Below are 22,591 nucleotides of genomic sequence, written 5' to 3'. Positions count from 1 at the left end.
GCAGGGTCCTCTACTTCAGTGTCTCTCACAAGGCTGCAATCAAGCCGTCTGCAAGGGCTGTGGTCTCATCTGAAGGCTTGAATGGGAAAAGATCTCTTTCTCAGCTTAGTCAGTGGTTGTTGGCAGAATTCAGTTATCTCTGGGCTGTGGCCAGAGGCTGCTGTTAACTCTTCATCACGTGGGCCTCTCCCACACACACACTTGCTTTTTCAAAGTCCACAAGCAGAAGGTGGTAGAGTCGGCCAGCAAGGTGGAACTCACAATCTTTTGTAACGTAAGCAGATACAAAGAAACATCCTCAACATTGCTGTATTCTATTGATTAGAAGTAAGTTAGTGACTCAGTGGAGAGGATTACAAAAGGCCATGAACACCAGGAGGCAAGGTCATTGGGACCATCTTAGAGGTTGTCAGCCATGCCTCCATTTAATAGATGCAGAAACAGAACCATGAGAAGTTAATCATTCAAGGTCACAGCTAATGAGTGGCAGGGCCAAGATTTGGACGTGGGTCTGTGGGACTTCCAATCTGTAGCAATGCGGAGCCCAGGCTCTGGTAACAGACTGGCTCCACCCCTTACCAGTGATTGATCTTGGGCTAGTTAGTTACCACTTGAAGCCTCAGTTTCTTCTTCCATAAAATGAGGATAACAATCATAATGATAGAAAATCTCATGTAGCACTTACTTTGTGCCAGGTACTCTTCACGTAAGTCCTTTTATGAATGACCTCACTTGATTCTTACAAGCACCTGTAAGTATGAGCCCTCCCATTCTGCCCACACTAAATCATACCATGAGATTTCCTTTTTCTGAGTGGGGAGGTGAACCAAGTTTTCTCTTGTTGTCCAGGCTGGAGTGCAATGGCACGATATCAGCTCACTGCAACCTCTGCCTCCCAGGTTCAAGTGATTCTCCTGCCTCAGCGTCCTGAGTAGCTAGGACTACAGGTATGCGCCATCGAGCCCAGCTAATTTTTGTATTTTTAGTAGAGGTGGTGTTTCCCCATGTTGGTCAGGCTGGTCTCGAACCCCCGACCTCAGGTGATCCACCTGCCTCAGCCTCCCAAAGTGCTGGGATAACAGGCGTAGCCACTGCACCTGGCCTTTTTTTTTTTTTTTTTTTTTGAGATGGAGTTTCACTCTTTCACCCAGACTGGAGTGAAGTGAAGTGATCTCAGCTCACTGCAACCTCTGCCTCCCGGGTTCAAGCGATTCTCCTGCCTCAGCCTCCCAAGTACCTGGGATTATAGGCGCCCACCACCATGCCCAGCCAATTTTTGTATTTTTAGTAGAGACGAGGTTTCTCCATGTTGGCCAGGCTGGTCTCGAACTCCTGACCTCAGGTGATCCACCTGCTTTGGCCTCCGAACGTGCTGGGATTACAGGCATGAGCCACCTCGCCTGGCCTGACATTTCCTTTTGAAAACTGTCCAGTGGTTTCCCTTCCCACTAGAAGTAAAAGCCAAAGTCTTCTGCTCCTTGCTCACTCCTTTCCAGCCACTCTGGCTTCTGGCTGTGAATTGTCCTCCTGGGGCTCTTGTGTGTAGTTCCCACAGCCTGGAGCCCAGTCCTGCAGCTGGGGCTCCCTCCTCACTTCCTGCGGCCTCTGCTCAAGTGTCATCTCTTAGAGGGCCCTGGGTCCCCCCGTTTAAATACCACTCCCCCTCCCATTTTCTTTATTTTCCCCCTTTGTTTTTTCCCCTCCTGTTTTCTTTTTCCTTTTTTCTTTTCTTTTCTTCATTTTTCCTTGAGACAAGGTCTCACTCTGTCACCCAGGCTGGAGTGCAGTGGCACAATCACAGCTCACTGCAGCCTCAACCTCCTGGGCTCAGGTCCTCCCACCTCAGCCTCCTGGGTAGCTGGGACTATAGGCGTGCATGCACCACCATGCCTGGCTAATTTTTTTTTTTTTAAATAGTTTTTGTAGAGACAAAGTCTCTCTATGTTGCCCAGGCTGGTCTGGAACTCCTGGGCTCAAGTGGTCCTCTCACCTTGGCCTCCCAAAGTTCTGGGATTACAGGCATGAGTCACTGCACATGGCCCCCGCTCCCATTTTCTATCCCCTTACCCCGCTTCTCTTTTCATCACAGTGCTGACGTTATATGATATCAGTTTTGGTTTCTTCATTGTCTGTCCCCCTCAATAGATTATGAACACAAGGACAGAGGCATTGTTTGTTCCACCGAATCACTAGTACTTAGAATAGTGCTGGCCTACCCCAAGGCACTCAATAAATACTTGCTGAATGAATGATTGGATGAATGCTAGCTTTTGGTCATTGAAGGTAAGGCCATGAAAGGCACCTCTGACCCTTCAGTCCAGGCTGGCTGCCCATCTTCTTCCACTCCTTGCCTTCTCCCTCTAAGAAATTGAGGTGAAGAGGAATTCTGGGTTCTTGGGAATCACTGAAAAGAAGCTACCCCACTGTCGCTCAGAGCAAAGATATAGCCTGGCCCCGAAGGGAAGGAACTGCTCTGGTACCTTCCACCCATCAGTCCTGGCTGCCATCCACTGAATTTAAACAATTTGGTTAGATAGAGCAGTTATGTCAATTTCCAGCCGGGCATGGTGGCTCACGCCTGTAATCCCAGCACTTTGGGAGGCTGAGGCAGGCAGATCACCTGAGGTTAGGAGCTCAAGACCAGCCTGGCCAACATGGCAAAACCCCATCTCTACTAAAAATACAAAAATTAGCCGGGCACACTGGTGCGAGCCTGTACTCCCAGCTACTTGGGAGGCTGAGGCAGGAGAATCGCTTGAACTCAGGAGATGGAGATTGCAGTGAGCCAAGGTCGTGCCACTGCACTCCAGCCTGGGTGACAGAGTGAGGCTCCATCTCATAAATAAATAAATAAGTCCATTTGCATTGTAGTGGCGGAGAATGCAACAATTAAAAAACATAAAAGTGAATTCAAATGCCAATACAAATACTAATAGCTCATGTTTATTGAGCTATTACTAGGTGTGAGGGGCTGAATTCTCTCCTCTCCAAATTCATGCTGAAGTCTTAACCTCCAGTACCTCTGAATTTGACTGTATTTGGAGTTAAGGTCTTTAAAGAGATAATACATTAAAATGAAGCCACTAGGATGGATCCCAATCCAATATGACTTATGTTCTTAGAAGAAGAGACTGGGACACGGACCTGCACACAGGGAAGACTGTGTGAAAGCATGGCGAGGAGACAACTGTCTACAAGCCAAGGAGAGAGGCAGCAGAAGAAACAAACCCTGCTCACACCTTGATCTCAGACTTCTGGCCTCCAGATCTGTGAGGATGGAAATGTCTGTTGTTTAAGCCAGCCAGGCTGTGGGACTTGGTCAGAGCAGATCTAGCAAGCTCAGACACCAAGCATGATGCTAGGCTGTGTGTGTAAATCTGGCCAATGAGATACAAAGGCAGTACTAATGAGGTTTTCCTCTCTCTTATAAAGAAGCAGGTTGGGTGTGGTGACTCATGCCTGTAATCCCCATGCTTTGGGAGGCCGAGGCGGGAGGACTGCTTGAACTCAGGAGTTTGAGGCCAGCCTGAGTAACATAGGAAGACTCCGTTTCTACTAAAAATTAAAAAAATATCAGTCCAGCATGGAGGCGCATGCCTGTAGTCCCAGCTACTTGGGAGGCTAGGAAGTGGGAGAATCATTTGAGCCTAGGAGACTGAGGCTGCAGTGAGCTATGATGGCACCACTGCACCCCAGCCTGAGTGACAAAGTGAGACCCAGTCTCAAAGAAAAAAAACAAAGGGAAGAGTCCCACTCTTTGAAGGCCTATGAACATTGTTGTTTGAGTATGCTCTGCCTGGAGCTGCTGCAGCCGTTTTGCCACCATGAGGCAAGCAAACATGGATACATGGAAAGATGAAGGGTACCTGGGTCCTTGATGTCTCTGCTGAACTATGAATTACCCACCCTAGTTCTGGACTTTTACTTATATGAGAAAATGAAAATTCGTTGCTTTTTAGGCCACTTTGAGTTGGGCCTTTTGTTACCTGCCTCTACACCAGTATGACACCCCAGTGACAAAGGCAGTCCCTAGTCGTACCCCAAGGCCCTGAGAAGTGGAGTGACCTGTCTCACATTATACAGCATGTGAATGGGGTTCTGAGACTCAGACCTCATCTTTCTACTCCAAAGTTCAAGTTCTCTGGGCTGTTTCAAGCTGCCCTGGCCCTGAAATTTTGCATGGGACAAGATCCCTGGAATCTGAAACCACTTGGCCTCCCACATTGCCATGGGAAGCAAGGAGGACTCTGAGGATGGAACCAAGGCCAAGGGGTGGACATTTAATGGGAGCAATCATGGACTCAGGGAGAGGCAGGGCTTGGTCAGAGTCAGGGGCAGCAGACCACAGATGAGGCCGCCAGGGGAGGCTGTGAGCCTCAACTTCCTCCCCTACACATCGGAAATGATAATAGTGCCTACCTCTTTGGCTTGCTGTGAGGATTACACGAGAAAATGCAAAATGCCTAGAGCAGTATCTGGCCCATAGTGAGTAGTCATAGGTCTTAGTTTGTACTATTACTTTGTGACATCAGCCTGTTTCCGTTTTGTCCTCCAGTCCCCAGCTGGGGCCCTGCCTCCTTCCACCTGAAGCAGCAGCATGAGTGGAAAATTGGCTTTGGGAATCTCTGAGTCCTTCCATTATAGGAATTTGTCTGGGTAGCAGAGCAGCTCCGTGATGTTGTGTATTGAAACCCAAGAGCCCCGCCGGCACGACTGGAATTCAGGAGAAGGGTCCCTCGGGATTCCCTGCACAGCCTGCCAGGCCTACCCACGCTCTCCTCACTGTGTCATCCTGGCTGAACTCGGAGGGCTGGACTGTGATTAGAGGAGCTGTGGTTCCAGACGACGGTCACCCTCTTAGCTACTGTGTATCCAGCACCACTGTGTACTTCATTTCATTCACCAGCCCAGTCCTCCTGAGTGGTAGGTATCCTGTCCCTGAAGAAGAAACTGAGGTTCAGAGTGGCGAGGTCAGTTTTCCACAGTAAGCAGTGGAACTGTGATCTGCACTCAGACCTGTCCAGAGGGAAAGCTTGTGCTTTGTCCACTCTCAAGCACACAGAAAAGTGTCACTTCATCCCACCCAAGCTAAACCCAATTGAGAATCCAAATCACGAGTTGGTCACCAAAGACTGTGGTTAATTGAGAGACCACTATGTGTGAAGTGCTGTGCCAAGCACTGTGCTCTGATATCCCTCTTGGGGTTTCACAATTTATCTTACCACTGTGAAGGCTCTGAGAAGTCCTGCTATAAAGAAGCCCCTTTAACGTTGAGTCACTACCAGCTTCCTGCTTGGTAGAGTTCTGTTTTCCAAGAATCCCGTTCACACCCCTTGCACAGAACATTCTTTGGAAAAGGTCAGTCTAGAGAATGGGAATGCTGGGGAGAATCCTTCCAGGACCTTCAGAACAAACCCACGCAGACGATGCGACTTCCTCCCCAGAGGGGCACAGAGATAGCTGAGAACAGAAAGGGAGGGACTCCAGACTTGAAGTTTCAAAAGGGCAGAAAGTACTCAGGTACCTGGATGATAGATCTGGGGATTGCGTGTGGGTAGATAGATAAAGAATGATCTCCACCCACACCTCCAGCCAGAAGGAATTATTCAGACTGTGGAGGGGGAGACGGGACAGGATGTGGCCAGGGAGAGGGGTCAGGGAGCCCAGAGGATGCAGCAGGACTGGCTGTAGGGATTCAATGTTGGAAATGGAAAGCACTGTATGAATTTTAAGCAGCAAATGAATTAAAACCAAAAATTAGATGGTTGCAAAATTGTGGGAGGGCTGGAGAAGGGCAGTCAGGGGCAGCCCCTGGACTTTGGTTTGGAAGGTCATGCCTGCTGATATGACTCAGATGTGTGGAAGCTGCTGCTGCCACTGGAATTGCCACATACCTGCGAAGCTGGTGAGCAGACGCTAGGGCCGCTCTAGCTGCAGCTCGGTGGCTACCACTTCTCTTCCTCCTTCCCCACCTCATGGGGGCATGTTTACCTATAGAACCTCATTCATAGCCCAGATTCTAGCTGCAAAGGAGTCTGGGAAAGATGACTGCTTAGCTTTCCAACTTCTGCTTGACAGAATAAGATTCTCAACCTGGGAGTGAGTGTCCCAGAGGCCAGGAGAGCACTCAGGGTCCCTCCAAGAACCTGCCTCAACATTCAACAGTAGGCCAAACCATAGGGGCTTGCTTGTATTAGTCTGTTTTCATGCTGCTGATAAAGATATACCTGAGACTGGGTAATTTATTTAAAAAATAAAAAAGAAGTTTAATGGACTCACTGTTCCATGTGCCTGGGGACCCAGTGTAGTAGGAGAGAAAATCAGAGAGGAGATGGGGGCAGCTAGCAGGTGGATCATGCAGGGCCCTTGCACCTTGCATAGACTTTGACTTTGACTCAGCATGAGATACTGCCATCGCAGAGTTTCAAGCTGAAGAATGAAGTGATGTGACCAACATTTTAACAGGCTCATTCTGAGTAGTGTATAAGAAGAGATACACCTGCAGTGGGGGAGGCAGGAGGAGGCAGCGAGAGCATGAGAGCTGAAAGTGAGGGGCCATTGCAATAGCCCAGGGGAGAGATGAGGGTGTTTTGGAGGAAGATGGTGGCAGAGGAGGTGGCGAGAAATGGCTGGATTCCAGGCGCATTTTGCAAGTGCAGCTAACAGGATTTCCTGACAGATCAAATGTAGGGGGTGAGAGAAAGAGATGAGTCAGGGATGACGCCAGGGCTTTTGGCCAGAGCACTGGAAGGATGGAGTTGCAATCAACTGGAAAGATGAGGCCATGGTTCTTCCTGCTTCTTGCAGGTTCTGGGGGGAGGTGGGGAAGATGAAGAGTTTAGTCCTGAACTTGTAAAATTTACAAGTTCGAACTTATGTTCATCTTCAAAACAGCTGCCAGAGTGTTATTTCTCTGAAAGAAAAACAAAGGAAGGAACAAACAAATCTCTAGTTGGCTAAGTCATGAAGTTCTAACTCTTCAGCTTGGGTGGATGAGTCTTTAATGAAACCTGCCCAGGTGCATCTTCCCAGCTCTTTGCTCTCTGCCCATCCATGTTCCCCTGTGCTCCCAGCCTCCACTGAGCATCTCTTGTAGAGCATTCATCCATTCATTCCCTCCCTCCCTCAGTATTTGTTTAGCATCTACTCTGCCAGACATGGAATTAGGCATCAGGGCTACAACCCTCTTGGAGCTCACATTTCCCATCACCCTGTCCCCAACCCTAGTGACTTTGCATGAATTGTGTCATTTGTTTCAAATACCAGCCAGCTCTTTCTCCTCTCCCTGTTTACCCTCTAAGGCCCAACTGTTACCCTGTCCTCTGGGGGACATTTTTGATGCCTCAGACACAAGAAGGTCAATATTTCCAGCACCCTCTGCTCCTATCATCTGTGGGGGCTTCTTGAAGGCAGAGACTTGTCTTTATTCAGCCCTCTATCCCCAATGTTTGCTTGATTGCTTGAATGAATGAATGTTAGTAAGGATTCAGCAGCTTGGATCTTGGTCTGAGCCACACTTGGCTAACAATGTCCTTTTGGTCATGGCCTCAGCAGGGATGAGCTAGCCACGATTCTAACCTTTCTAGAAAACAAATACTGGCAATATCCTTTTGAGAACCAGGTGGACCCTTAGAGCCTTATGGTGGGTTCTCCAGGGTAGAGAGGAGGAGGGAGGCTCCTGATCCCAGTTAGTCTAAGCCACTGGCACCAGACATCCACTATGGCCTCTGAGAGCCAGGGTAACCATGGAAACCAGGGATTGGAGGTGGGAGGAGCAACGAGTGGAATGAAGCCAGGCCCACAGAGAGGCCAGCAGGCCAGGCTGGGCTTTGGGGCCACTCCATGTGTATATGTATCGGGTGGGGGATGGGAGAGGTGGGGAGTGAGTGTCCCAGAGGCCAGGAGAGCACCAGCTGCAAGAAAGGGGGATCTGTAAGGCATAGACTAAGAGCTCAGAGCTCATGAAGTGTCCTTGTGTTTCCCACAGCACAAGGGCCCTGGGCTCCAGCCCACTTCTCTGAGAATCAGGAAAGAAAAACAAGTGAGAGGTATAGAGAAAGGGGCTGGTAGTGATAAAAGACAGCAGAGGCCCAGGAGCTGAGCAGGGAGGGCAGGGGAGGGAGAGGGAGAGAGAAAGAGAGAGAGAGAGGCTGTTTGATGGAGAAACCACAGAGATGGGGAGGGAGAGAGAGAGAGCACGCAATACCTACAGAGAAAAAGAGAACTGGCAGAAGACAGAAGGAAAAACAGCAACACAGAGACTGAGAGACACACAAAGATGAGCAGAGAGACAGAGGGAAAGGGAAGAGTCCATGGGGGAGGATGAAGTAGAAATGGGGCAGAGGTGGAGGGAGAAACAGCAACAAAGAGCAAGGGGAGGTCGGAGAAAAACGGGGCAGAGAAACAGAATCAACAAGTGGGGACACAGAGAGGTTGTCAGCCAGAGAGAGGCCAGAGTGAGTGTGAGCAAACGTGAGAGGAAGAAAACAAGTCAGAAACAGACAATCAGGAGAAGAAGAGGGAGGAGATTGAGGCTGAAAGATGATCAGATTGGCAGACGGCAAGGGCTGAGCTACGGAGACCGGCTCCCAGCCCTACTCCAGGCAAGCCTTGGGCCCTCTGCCATGTAAAAGACCCAGAGAAAATCCCAGTCTGCCCTAGAAAGTCACCAGAACTCGGCCCCTTGTCTCCCCAGGAGAGTAGCCAGATGCGGTGTCCTGTCCCAAGCCGAGGCCCAGATGCGGTGGCCCTGGCTATTCGATGGGGACCCTGAGGAGTAGTGGCTGCAGCAGCAGTGGCAGGTTGGCTGCTGGAAGTGTTTATCAGTGGTGGCTGCCCTCCCAGGGCCCTCCATATGCTCTTGCATATGCTTAGCAACTTGCCTCTGAACTATGAGCTGTATTTACATCTGGGCAGGTGACGGCCTATTGTTGGGAAAGGAAGCTGGCAATGTTTTCCATTTCAAGGTCGTGTTGCCATCTAGGCAGGCTGGGATTCCCAGGCAACCTGCAGCTCCTGCTTAGTGAAAGAATAAGAACTACTGCTTTGCCGCCAAGAGATCAATTCCTCCCAAAAGGTAATGCCAGGAAGTAGAATTTCTCTCTCAAAGAACTTAATATTTTTTTTCCTGAAGACAAATGAGAGCTATAGACCCCATTATCTCCTTTTTTTGCCTTGGCTGCCAGGAAGCTCAGATAAAAATGCAGTGGGGGTCTGTAGAGGAATGGGGGTCAGAGCTTCCATTCAATGTTTCAAAGTTTCATGTCTAGATTGCTGGGTAAACCAATAAGAACCATTTAAAAAAATTTATTCATTCATTCGTTTCATTGACAGACAACCACAGAAAGTCTGCTGGGAGTCAGGATTTAACCCAGGCACCTTTCTTATCTGCTAAGAGTGATCTCCAAACACAGGTCCCAGAACACAGGACTCTCCCTAGCCCACAGTAAACATTTTTAAAATGTTTGTTCTTTGAATGAACAAATGAATTCACGACCCTGCTTGGAACCCCACTCTCCAGAACTCCTTATAAAGGCCAAACTTTTCAGCTTGGCATTTTGTAAGCTTCCCTATCTACTTATCTGGCTTTGCAGCTTACCCCTCCCTCATGTGCATTCCATGATTTAACCATATGGACACCTCATAATTCCCAGAAACCCTCATACTGCTTCATACCCTCCCCATTTCTTCAGCTGGTGAACTCCTATACATCCTTCAAGACCCCAGTGAAACATCATTTCTCATGACAAGCCTTTCTCAGCCTCCCTAGTTGTATTTAATATTAATGTCTCCACTTTGCTTCCTCAGCATGCTTGGGCCTTGCCTTTGTTATTGTCCCCAAGTTATGTGGCACAGCATGGCTTCTTACATGTCTGTCTCCTCTATAAGTCTGTGAGCTCCCTGAGGGCAGTATGGGCTCTGGGGCTAGAACCCCTGCATCTAAGTCCCAGTTCTGTCACTTACCAACACAGACTTTGGGAAAGTTATTTAATTGCTCTATGCCTCAATTTTTCCATCTGCAAGTAGGGCTGATAATAATATTTACAATTTAGGGTAGTTGCAGGGATTAAATGAGTCAATACCTACAAGGCACCTAGAATGGTGCCTGGCAGTTTAGAGTGCTGAATAAATGTGAACTCTTGTGTTAATAGCTGTGCTACTGATTGATCTGATTGGTCCCCAGTGCCTAGCACTATGCCTGGCACATGGGAGGTCCCAGCCATGGCCTGTTGTATGGAAACAAAAACTATTAAAGCATGACCTCTGCTCACAGAGTCCTAGTCCAAGGGATTCATTCCCTGTGTATTCAGTGTCCACTGTACCAGGCTTCATTCTAGGTGCAGCAGTAAACAAAACAATAAAGAAGTATATGCTGCAGAATCTTAGAAGATCCTAAGTGCTATGAAAAATAGGACTGAATAAGTAGTATTAGGATTGCAATTTTAAATGGGGCGGTCAGGGTAATCCTGGCTGTAAAGGTGACATTTACGGGAAGCCCTAAAAGAGGTAGGCTGTGAGTCACGTACCTATCTGGGGGAAGAACATTCCAGGCAGAGGGAATAGCAGGTGCAAAGGCCCTGGGGTGGGAATGTGTCTGGCGTGTTGGTGTTAGAGGAATGGCCAGGGGCTCATCTGGCTGGAGCAGAATAAGCAGACGGGAGAAGGAAAGGAGGGGACCTGAGGCAGGGGGTTGGGGAGGTAGGGGAAGACAGATTATGTTGAGCCTTGTAGGTCATTGTCAAGACTTCAGCTTTTACTCTGAGAAGCAACAGGGACAAATCCAAGCCTGTCCTCTCGATCAGTATTTCACTCTGCTTCTTAGAGGTATGTGTGGGGTGGAGGTGCTCTGTGTGGAATGCCCAGTAGAAGTGAACTCCCCTGTGGATGACACAGAAAAAAGGCCTGGATGGAGGTCTCTGGCAAGCCACAGGATGGCCAGGTGTGGTGAGGCAAGAGTCTGCCTGAGCTGTGTCTTCTTTAGCCATCCAAACCTAAACCCAGGTGCTCCCTGGGCCCTTGGCCCACCAGCACTGGCTTGTTTGTCCTTTGACTTCTGAGTCCAAAGTGAAAGCTGAGGTTCCTTCCCAGTCTTTGGGGTGGCTGAGTGTTCTGTGGTTCCCTGGAAAACTGACTTTTTCCTCACCTTGGAGGGAGGTGCTTTAGGTCCTTGTTTCTTAGGCCTGTGGTAGGGCGAGCTGCTTAAGGACAAGGAGAAAGTGGGAGCTCTGCAGAGGATACACAGCCTAGGGTAGGTGGTCTTGCATCTCTGTATCCTCAAAGACCACTACTGGGCTGGTCAGGTCTCCAGGAACCCCCAAGAAAACAGAGAAAAAGAGAGAGGGAAAGAAGGAAGATGGGTGGGAGATGGGTAGGGTGGCTGTATAATTTGTCATCCAAACCAAAGACACTTTGAGAATGAGAAGGCACTGCTACTAATTACAACAGCACAATCCAGGCATAAGCGGGAGCCTATGGAGGGGTGGGGAGACAGGCAGAGCGTCAAAGACAGGGACAAGAGAAATATTGAAACAGACATGGAGGGTGTATTAGTCCATCCTCACACTGCTAATAAAGACATACCCGAGACTGGGTAATTTACAAAGAAAAGAGATTTAATCTACTCGCAGTTCAGCATGGCTGAGGAAGCCTCAGGAAACTTACAATCATGATGGAAGGGGAAGCAAACACATCCTTCTTCACGTGGTGGCAGGAGAGAGAAGTACATAGCGAAGGGGAGAAAAGCCCCATATAAAACCATCAGATCTCATGAGAACCCACTCACTACCATGAGAACAGCATGGGAGAACTGCCCCCATGATCTAATCACCTCCCATGACATCCTGCCCCGAAATATGTGGGAATTACAATTTGGATTATAATTCAAGATGAGATTTTGGGTGGGGACATAGCCAAACCATATCAGAGGGTCAGCACTGGAAGGAACTCACAGGTCATCTCACCTAACCTGGACAACTCAGAAAGGGCAGAGACTTGTCCAGGCCACCAGCACATCACCAGCAAAGCTGGCACTGGATACTTGATCACTGACATCCAGTGTGGTGGTCCCTCCCCTCACTGCTTCCTGGTCTTGGGTGTACTCAAGGCCCTCTTAGAGCTCAGCTGTTCCCTTGTGTTGTTATTAGTTTGTTTTGGCCGCAGCGGTGGGGGGGTGGTCAGTGGTTCCAGCCTATAAAAATGGGGTATGGATTGTTCAGTGGGCTTTTATCTCTAATAAAGTGCTGTTTGTCTCCTTGGCTTGGCCTCTTAGGAAGGATGAGAAGTCACCCACTATTCCCACAGGCCATCCACAGGAGTCTTTATCTGCTTGCAACATGAGGAATGACTGGGGCCACTTCTGTGACCCAAACCCAAGCCCAGGTGCTCTGGAACCCTGGATGACAAGCACTGGCTTCCTTGCCCTTTGGCTTCTGAGTCCAAGAGTGAAAGCTGAGATTCCTTTGGTAATTACTGGCCTCCTTCTAGTAAATCCCAATGCAGAGAGTCTTCTCCATGATCTGTGAGCTCTGCAAACCAGGGACCACATCTGTGGTATTCACCATTATATGCCCAGTGTTTACCTAGGATAGTTGTAGGCACATGGACAGTACTCTAAAATATTGAATGTCTAAATGAAACCTCAGATTTGAGGGCTTATGCCCCAGAATGTGGCCTGGTGTGGTGCTCAGTGGCACAGATAAAACATAAGATTTTTTTTTTTGGTGGACTTGATATGCTACTTGATTTTTTTCCCTTTAGGGGATTTAACCTCCTAATTCTGTTTTGCTAAAGCTAATATTTATTGATTATTTGATTCAGTCTTTAATTCACCAGCTGTTTATTGAACCCCTACCAGGTGCCAAGCACTGTGAATTAAACTCTGGATAAGGCCTCTCCAAGGTGGCTGGTTCACCACACTCAGATGTGAGCGGCTGCGATCTGCTATGTCGCAATGGTCTGAATAGACCCAAGGTCTTGCAGCAAAGGTCAGCCTCTTAAAAATCGGAGCCACTAAGCAAACATTCTTGGGGCGCTTTATGGAGTTAAGCTGTTTATGCTGGGGAAGCATTTCTAAAAACTGCACCTGGGGACTTATATCCACTTTATAATTGTCCCTGGCTCCTCTGTAACTGGGGATAGATCAAGCATAAGCCTGTCTCTAGGTTTATTGGAGGTTTACATATTTGGAATAAAAAGCAAAGAATCAGGCAGATAGTAGCAGAGACAGAGAAAAATCTGGGAAGAAGAAAAATTAGAAGGAGAGAAGTGGATATCTGGACAAATGTGGCTCAGCCCTGGTTCTGCAATAAATTCCTGGATGAAGTTGGCCAAGCCATTTACCCACTCTGATCTGCTAGCCTCCTCATCTGCAAAGTTGGTTGGGTAAAATCACTTTTGAGAAATGGTAAAGTGTTCTCTTCCTCCTTTCTGGGAGTCCTTATTCCCTGTCTTCTTGAAGAGGCTCTCACCAATCCCTTTGTCAGAATGCTAGACAGAGATCAGCAGGCATCACTGTGAAAAACAGAGAAAGTCAAAGAAAAGCTGGTTGTTGTCCAATGCTCATTAACTTAAGAACAAGAGACTTTCCATATTTTTTTGGTGAAAGGTCTTCAGGGTCAGTTCACATATTGGCACATGAACTAGCTGTTCCCATTAAATGAGTTAGGCAAGATGTGAACAAGTGTCAAGACCACATCCTTCTAACCTCCATAGGGTGTTCCTAAGATTTGTGAATTTATTTCCACGAAAGTTGTCGCAAAGATAAACAAATTTAATCACTCAGTTTAATGAACTGTCATTTAATGAACTGTCACGTTTTGGAAATGATTGCAAATTACATATAAAAGGAGACAATTCAGAAAAAAATCAGGGAGGCAATGATTAAACATTTAAAATGCAGACTGCCTTGGCAAAGCTAGGTTGTAAGGTCAGCATGCCTCTGGGGAAAGAATCTGCCAAGTCTAGTGTTATCCAAACAGCCATTCAAGCATTGGGCTCACCTGTATTGTGTATTTATCACGTGCCAGGAGCTATACCAAGGAGTTTCCATGAGACCCTCACAGCCACCCCACACTAGAGTTGCAGTTACGATTCCCATTTAGAAATGCATGGGAGAGTTTAGGTGGCTGGCTCAAGGTGGCACAGTTATGAGGTGGCATAGAAAATTCCCCTGAGTGGCCAGGCACGGTGGCTCATGCCTGTAATCCCAGCACTTTGGGAGGCCGAGGCAGACAGATCACGAGGTCAGGAGATCGGGATCATCCTGGCTAACACGGTGAAACCCCGTCTCTACTAAAAAATACAAAAAATTAGCCAGGTGTGGTGGCGGGTGCCTGTAGTCCCAGCTACTTGAGAGGCTGAGGCAGGAGAATTGTGTGAACTTGAGAGGTGGAGCTTGCAGTGAGCTGAGATTGCGCCACTGCATTCCAGCCTGGGCGACAGAGCGAGACTTCATCTCAAAAAAAAAAAAAAAAAAAAATTCCCCCAAGTACCAACTCTGCACTGGGTCTTGGAGACCCAGAGATGAACAAAGCAGGGCCCCAGACCTTGAGAATCGCGCAGCCTAATCAGCCATCACGTTATAAATGTCAGGAGCCAGAGGTCATCCCTTCTAGTGATTTCAAATGCCTTTTAAACGAAGGACACTTTCTCCTTGAAATCTCATGTGAGACACCATCATGCAAAACATATGAAAAGGGAACCTGTTTCTGGCTAAAGCTGGGAGGGGGATTGTTATTCCTCTCTCACCATTCTCATTCTTAAGATATTCTCATTCTTAAGATACCCAGGAGCAGCACCTACCAACCCAACTTGAAACCTGCTGATCTTGTCCAGATGCCTCATTTCACAGATGGTAACACTGAGACCCAGAGAGGGGAAGGAATCGCCCAGATGGCCAAGACTGGAACGTGGGCCCGTGGACTCCTGGTTCAGGGATCTTTGCTGGGCATTAGGTCTGCAAGTGCTCACCCCAGGTGTCCTGTGTACAGTGATTGGGGCGTAGAACCTGGGTGGTGCAGCACTAGACACACTTCGGTAAATTTGGGGCTTTTAGGCCAATTCAACTTTTTTCTCCAGATGCTGGAGAAAGCGAAGCCTAAGAGCTTCCTAGGGGAAAGGTGAGTATTTTCAGAAGGACCACTTCCACTAGATGCCCTAATTCCAGAGGTATTGAAATCACCCTGGCCTTGGAGTCAGGAGGTCTGGGTTCAACGCCCAGCTATTAACCATGACGAGAATCTAGTCTATGTTTCTTCCTCAGTTTCCCTATTGGTGGAATGAAGTGGTTGGATTACAGTGAATTCTCCACAAGTTTCCTTCCCAAATCTTTTTAGAACTTTCGGGCCAGGCCACTTCTGGGTTTCTGCCAACCTAGACTCCAGTGGGTCGGCTCTGGCCTTCCCTGCTCCTTCTCCCTCCTGAGGACTGCCCATCCATCCACAGCCCCACCACCTGCTCTTTCATTCCTTCCTAGCTTCTCCCCTCTCTAGCCCCTCTCTTTGGTGGAGGCTTCACCCTCTAAGTTTCCTGATAAGCCACAATCTTGGTGTCTTACTTGCTTTCATCAAACAGCCAAAGGGATTCTATGGGCGATTTGCCCAAGCCTCCATGTTACAGATGGAAGGACTGAGGCCAGAGAAGGGAGGGATTTCCTCCAGATTACCGTGTGAGAGGGAGGTACGGTCTTCCTGTAACCCGAGTTGGCCTTATCTTGTCCAGGACTAAATTCTTCGGGCGCCTAACTAAAAAAAATAAAGTACTTTTTTGGCCTAATATAAGGTTGGTACAAAAGTAATTGTGGTTCTCGCCATTACATTCAATGGTGAGAACCACAACTTTTTTTTTTTTTTTTGAGACAGAGTCTAGCGCTGTCGCCAGGCTGGAGTGCAGTGGCGCAATGTTGGCTCACTGCAACCTCTGCCTCTCGGGTTCAAGCAATTCTCCTGCCGCAGCCTCCCGAATAGCTAGGATTATAGGCACGTGCTGCCATGCCCGGCTAATTTTTGTATTTTTAGTAGAGACGGGGTTTCACCATGTTGGCCAGGAGGGTTTCAATCTCCTGACCTCGTGATCCACCCACCTCGGCCTCCCAAAGTGTTGGGATTACAGGCGTGAGCCACTGCACCCAGCCCACAATTACTTTTGCACCAATACATAGAATTATGTTTCCCAATTGAGAGGAGATCCGAGATGTTCAAGGAAATTAAGGTCATTGGAGGTAATCCAAGGGCCTCCAATACCCTAACTGACCTGGTAAGGAGTGGGAGTGGAGGGGGTCCCTTCCCAGTTCTCTTTTCATCAACACTCTTGATGAAGAGTTTGTTGCTAATGTGTCTTTAACACCTTTCTAGCCTTTGGTAACCACCCTTTCAAAGAGAAAGTAGGGCCTGAGCTTCAGCACCTCCTCAGGCAGCAGTATCTTGTTAGACTGTATTATTATTATTGTGGTTAAAGATACATTGTTAGAATTTAATAACACTTATTTTCATTGTATTTATTTTAATGGTTACCTTATATTTATAGTAATGTAATGCTGGCTTTCCATTTATGGTAATAATTTAACATATCTTTTTAAAAACAAGCTCACTTAAGTAAAGTAAAAAAAAATGAAAAAATAAGAGCAGCAGATGTCCTTAGCTAATGCACAGATAGGGCCACATCCTCCATGGAGGCTGGAGAGAGGCTGAGGTCCAGGAAACTGACTTTGAACTGGAGTCAGGCACCGAGCTGGTTGTCTGAGTTGTGCAGCGGGTCTGCACTCTCTTCCCCTGCGCCTGCCCCCTTCTGCCAAGCCCCAGACCCTTAGAGACTCTATCCCTCCCTCTGGCTGTCTCTGGTCTCCACTTCCCAAGCTCCAGCACCCTCGCTGTGGGCTTCCCGTTTTTCCTCTTTAAATGTATATGGCGCCTGTTGTCGAAGGAGGCTCACACGGGGCCTCTCCCAGCAGCATTCCACAAGTGCAGGGCCTGCGGGGTGCTCAGCCTCCACCCTCCATTCTGTTTTGGCAGCTGAAGGGTGAATGTGGAGCCCTTCTCCTTGTCCTCCTCTTACAGAAGTTCCACCATTAGGGACTTCCTCCCCTTGGGTGAAGATTTGCTCACTCTGGGTCCCTTTGAAACCGCGGATCCAGGGATTTTTCTTCCAGCCACGTGCCTACTCTAAGAGTCCCGGCGACGCGGTGAAGTTCTTGAAAGGACCAGACATCCCTGAAGTCCTTACAGGGACGAATCCATTTCCTGGAATGTGGGCAAGGAAAGGCAGCCACTTCCTGCCTCTCAAAACTCTGGCTGGTGGCTGGGTGCAGTGGCTACGTCTGTCATCTCGGAACTTTGGGGGACTGAGGTGGGAGGATCACTTGAGGCCAGTAATTGGAGACCAGCTTGGGCAACATGGTAAGAGTCCAGATCTACAAACACACACGCACACACACACACACACCCCCCCCAAAAACAACAACAGAAAACATTAGACAGGCATGATTGGCGCATGCCTCTTGTCCTAGCTACTGGGGAGGCTGAGGTGGAAGGATTGGATTGCTTGAGCCCAGAAGGTCGAGCCTACAGTAAGCCGTGCAGGAGGTCGGGCTACAGTGAGCTGTGCTTGTTGACCAGGCTTGTCCAGCCTGGTCAGCAGAGCGAGACCTTGTCTCAAAAACAAAACAAAAACAAGAAGACCCCCCTCCCCCCAAACTCTGTCCAGTGGCCCGACTACCAACATTCATATACAAGACAGGGGTAGGGTCAACTCCTTCCTATCAGTCACTCCTTAGTAAGAATCAGCTGGCCAAGGGGCCTCCTGCAGAGCTGATGTGTGCTTGAATGCCTAGGGCCCACGGGGATGGGGTGTGGAAGCTCCAAGCTGGGACTCAAAACAGAGTTGCCAAGGGAAGAGGAGTGGGCGACCTGTCATCAGTACTTTCACTTGGGCTGTCAGCTTTGATCTGCTTGCTTGTCCGTTTTGTCTGGGGCAGGGTCGGGTAGTTGTTTAGAGGAGGCTCAGAGGTTAAAAGTCTCAGGCAAGTCATGTCAGGGGTTGGGAGCCAGTGCTGCTGTGGCAGAAGTACAGAGAAGAAAAGATAAGCTCCCCAGCCCCCAAGAACCTCAGCCCTGAGGCCGGAGACACAGATCTGGCCCCTTGCAATCAAGTCATTTGCATCTGACCTGGGGTCAGGCCCCTCCATGCGGGAAGTCCCCTTTCTTATCTGCAAGTCAGAGGAGGGTGAGTTCCCCAGGCTTTCAACAGGTACTTCCCCCGGCAGCGGGAAGCCCAGGAGCCCGATCGGGACCGAGGATCTCGCCCCAAGCCCTGCGTTTGGGCCCCGGGGTCAGCTGAAAGTTCCCCTGGAATAAACACTTCGGGTCCAGCATGCCCCTCTCCCCACTCCCGCGACTATCTTCCGAATTCAGACGCAGCGAGGGCCCGCGAGCAGAGCGGGAGGTGGTCGGAGGCGGAGGAAAGGGAGATGGGCAGAGGGTGGGCCCAGGGACCCCCAGACAAGGCCTGGACGCGGGGCTGGAGGCGGAGGCGGAGGCTGGCGGGAGGCGAGGGGCAGCCCGCAGAGGAGACGCGCTTCTCCGCAGCAGCGGCGGCTGGAGCCGGGAGGGGCGGAGGTTTGGGGAGGGGAGGGAGCGCGGGGGAGGGGAGGGACGGACGGCGGTGGAGGTGGGGCCGGCGGGCTGGCGGGCGTGCAGCTGCCGCCGGCGTCGCGGGGCTCCAGGCTGCGGGGCGGACGTAGCGCCGAGCGATCCACCGCGGAGCCGCGCGAGGCCGCCCGAGCCCCAGCCCCAGCCCCGGTCCCAGCCCCGGTCCCGGCCCCGAGCCCCGAGCGAGCGCCGCCGCCTCGCGCTGCGGGTCCCCGGACGCGCCGCCACCGCCGGGAAGGCAGCCGGCGCCGGGCAAGTTGCGAGCGCGCCCCTTCGACCACGAAAGTTTCCCCCCGGCCGCCGGCGGGAGTTGGCGCGGGGTCCGGCCGCCGCCGCTGGAAGGTATGGGGCTCCGCACCTCCGTGCCCTCCGCACGCCACCGCCGCGCCCCCGGGGACCTGGGGACCCGGGCCCCCCCCTCCGCGCGCCGTCCCGGGGGTGCTGCTGGACGCGGCGGGGGAGTGGGGTGGAGTAGGGATCCCAGGACGGAAGCCCAGCAACCAAGTTCCACTCAAACTAGCGCGCGGGGACTGGGGGGCTAGGGACGGTCTCCGCCCCGTGCCTGCCTGGAGTCCGCTGAGGGCCGGGGGCTGCGCCCAGGACAGGTGCAGAGCCGGTGGGCTCCCAATGCTCCGGGTGGGGGAGTGGGGGCTTCTGGAGAACGGCGCGGGTGGCAGGTGTGGTTGCAAGGTTCAGGGTTTCGGCCAGGGCTGCGCCCAGAAAGGGGCTGCTCGCCACGCCACCCGGTAAGACAGGGAGGGACCAGGGACTGGGAGCGGCGATCGGGGCCTGCAGGGCTGTGGGGCCCGGCAGCGGCATGGAGGGCGGGCTGTCTTTGGGGTCCCTGGCAGCGGGGCGGGGCGGGGCGGAGGCGCCACGCGTTCCTCCAGGACCTCCCTTATTCCTTAGGTGTGTGCGATTTGGGGGAGTGGAGACTCCATGGGGTGCTGGGTGGGTGGGAGGCTCGGGCACGTCCAGATTTAGGGGGCAGTGGGAGCCAGTTGGGAGGGTGCTCGGCTTGGGTGAGATCGCGCCGGCTCCGGGTCCTGCTGGAGTGAGGTGAGTGGGCTCCCGCCAGGGGGCGCACTGCCCCGGCCCTCGCCAGCAGGAAGCGCGTTCTTGCTCCTGCGAGGCAACAGCGCCGACATCCAGGACGCAGGGACCACAGACACCCAACTTACGCGGGGTCCCGCCCCGAGGAGCCCGCCCTACACTAGCCAGACGGGGGAGCGGGACCAAGAGTGAGGCGAAGGGTTCACAGTTATAACTGCGCCGTGGGCTGGAAAGGCTGGGAGTCAGGATGTGATTTTTCTCGGGAAGGCTGGCAGGGCAAATGGATGAGTAAGAAATTTACCCCCAGAAAAAGACGTAAGAAACTACAACTGCGAATTGGTGCAGAGAGAGTGGGTTGGGGAATTAACTTTTTGACGGTTCTTGGAGTTGCAGAAACCCAAACCCCAAAATGCATGCACCCTTTTTGTAAAAGTTGCACCTTTGTTCCCTGGATCTGGCCGAATCCCTGTCTGGTGAAGGCAGGATGGGGGTCTTGGGATATCCTCTCTCTGGGCACAAGTAAACTGGGAGGCACAGGGCGGGCGGTGGGGGATGGGGTCTTAAAGACTTCAGCAGTCCAGGCAGAAGTGTTAAATTTCTCAGCAGTCAACGAGCCCTGGCCCCCACCCTCATCCCCTGGGTCTGTGGTCTCTAGGCCACATTCTTCTGGTCATTTCACAATTATTGGTGGAAATCTGCCCTGGGTCCCAGTTATCTGGCCTCAGGGTCCCTGTATGTTAAGTCTGTGTGTCTGTGCCTTGGGAAGTCGACGGCTGCTGGCATCTGTGAGGAGTGTCATCTTTGTCATGTGCAGGGCTAACATTGAAGGGACATTGGAGGGACTATTGCCTCATCTTTCTCTCCAGTTCCCTCCCTCCTCCCATCACCCCAAGTGAGTGCAAAGGAGCAAATCATAGATTGTGCCATGGCCTCATTGTGGTTGGTAGAAGTTTTCATCTTTCTCTTGGCTGGTAACCTGTGCTCCTTGGGCAGCCCCCCTCCTGCTCCCATGCCCTTAATGTCCCTTACAAAGGTGGGGGAAATGGGGGTCCCTGAAAGACATGAGGTTCCTCTGTTCAATGTAGTCTGCCACATGTTTTTGTTGGATGCTACTGAAATGCTCCAGGACAAAGTTGCCATAAAGACAGATCAGCATGATTTTTATTTTGAATAGAAGAGGAGGAGGAGAGAGGAGAGAAAGGAAAGGGTGGAGAAGTCTGCTGTCTCTGGATAGGTCTTTAAGACATTCCAGGGGGCTGGAAAACAAAAGAAGTTTTTTTTGTTGTGTTTTGCTTTTAGTGACTCTTGTTTTTCTGTGGAGGGAAGCCGACATGGACCAGCCCTGCCTTGGAACCTGCCTGGGAGCATGGGGCCCCTAGAAGGCCAGCGTTTCCCGTGTTCGGTCCCTCCCCTTTTCTTCCCACCCCCACCCCACTTTTCCTGAATTGGAGAGGGAATTGAAGCTCTCCAAGGGCTACTAAAGTTTGTGTTTGGGCTTAAAGTACCTTGTGTGGGCTCAGTCTTCTCCCAGGCAATCTCCAAGATCTCTGATTTAGCAACATTTCAAGTCTTGGGCACTCTGTTTCCTTGTCTCCCTTGTCCCCAAACCCATTCAAACAGCCAGTATATGTGGTGCTTTTACCCAACCCCAGGCTGAAATGGTAGCACATCATTGAAAGCTCCAGGACACTTTCTAGAAGTGGAAGTTAGTTGGGTTTAGGATACCTTGGGGTTGGGTTTAGGACACCTTGGGCTGAGTCCAGGAAGGAACCCTCTGCCCTTTAAAAATGAGATTTTAATGGTCTGAGGGGTGTGTTGGAGGGCAGGGTGCTGGGTAGGGACACGGGATTAATTCAAGGATGTGTGGGAGGGGGTGCCAGGAAGAGGGAAAATAGCAGATTTGAAATCTAGCTCTTCTGAGTCATCCGTGTGGCCTTGGGCAAGTTATTTCCCCTCTTGAGCCTGCTTCCTCAGTCTGTAAAATGAATATGTTGGCTGAGGAGATTCTGAGCCATCTTGCAACTTAGAGCAGGAGAGTCTAAACTTTTAGGGGGCTGGGCAGCCCTGCTCCATTCCTTCCACCTTCCATTCAGTGGAAGGTGCCTCTCTGGGCTGGCTTGCCTCTCTCTGCCCGCCTGTACACAGCAAAATCCTGTGTTGAGTGAATGCAGCAGATTCAGAAACCAGCTCCTGTCATCAGAGCTGAAGGACAAAGTGCCCAGCAGTTTTGGGTAGAGAGGGGAATGTCTGTAACCAGTCCCTGCTGGGAGCCCCATGTTAGTCTGCAGGCTTGCTCCCCACTCTTCCTTGGGAAGAGCCCTTTCAGTTCCTGGGCTGCAGGCTTTAGGGACCTCTCCCTTTCCAGAGGGCTGCTCTTCTGGTCTATTTCATCAGCCATTGACAGGGAAAATCAGGAACATTTGTTCATGCTCAGCTGGGGTGCAGCACAGGGAGGGGGCCTTGGAAACCAGCACTCTGGTCCCACTGAGCAGATGACGCCCATTGATCAGGCGTTTCGACCACCTGATGCCATTGAGCAAATGCACCAGCTTGGGCTCCTCCTGCCACCTGGGCTGGCACCCTGGACCTGCATTAGTGCTCCATCTGAGGGAGTGGGGGTGGATCATGAAACACTTTTTTTTTTTTTTTTGAGACAGAGTCTTGCTCTGTTGCCCAGGCTGGAGTGCAGTGGTGCGATCTCGGCTTACTGCAACCTCTGTCTCCCGAGTTCAAGCGATTCTCCTGCCTCAGCCTCCCAAGTAGCTGGGATTACAGGTGTGTGCCACCACGCCTGGCTAATTTTTTTTGTATTTTTCGTAGAGACGGGTTTCACCATGTTGGTCAGGCTGGTCTCAAACTCCTGACCTCGTGATTCACCTGCCTCGGCCTCCCAAAGT

The 22,591-nt window shown here is 50.7% G+C and overlaps 1 protein-coding gene across 5 annotated transcripts in view; it reads left to right on the top strand.

Annotated features, from left to right (window-relative positions):
* Window positions 1-18,849: 18,849 nt before the first annotated feature.
* Window positions 18,850-22,591, top strand: part of TSPAN18 (tetraspanin 18) — a 203,877-nt gene continuing 200,135 nt past the window's right edge. For 3 of the 5 annotated variants that reach the window (XM_063670959.1, XM_063670957.1, XM_054438614.2), the window contains exon 1: window positions 18,850-18,983. The gene's annotated coding sequence lies outside the window, so the exon portion shown is untranslated. The remainder of the gene's footprint in view (window positions 18,984-22,591) is intronic. The other 2 variants (XM_054438613.2, XM_063670958.1) reach the window with 1 other exon arrangement.

This window comes from Pongo pygmaeus, chromosome 9 (assembly GCF_028885625.2).
Source record: "Pongo pygmaeus isolate AG05252 chromosome 9, NHGRI_mPonPyg2-v2.0_pri, whole genome shotgun sequence".
Taxonomy (NCBI): Eukaryota; Metazoa; Chordata; class Mammalia; order Primates; family Hominidae; genus Pongo; species Pongo pygmaeus.
The sequence above is the reverse complement of the archived record's forward strand: the minus strand, read 5'-3'. Positions and strand labels throughout refer to the sequence as shown.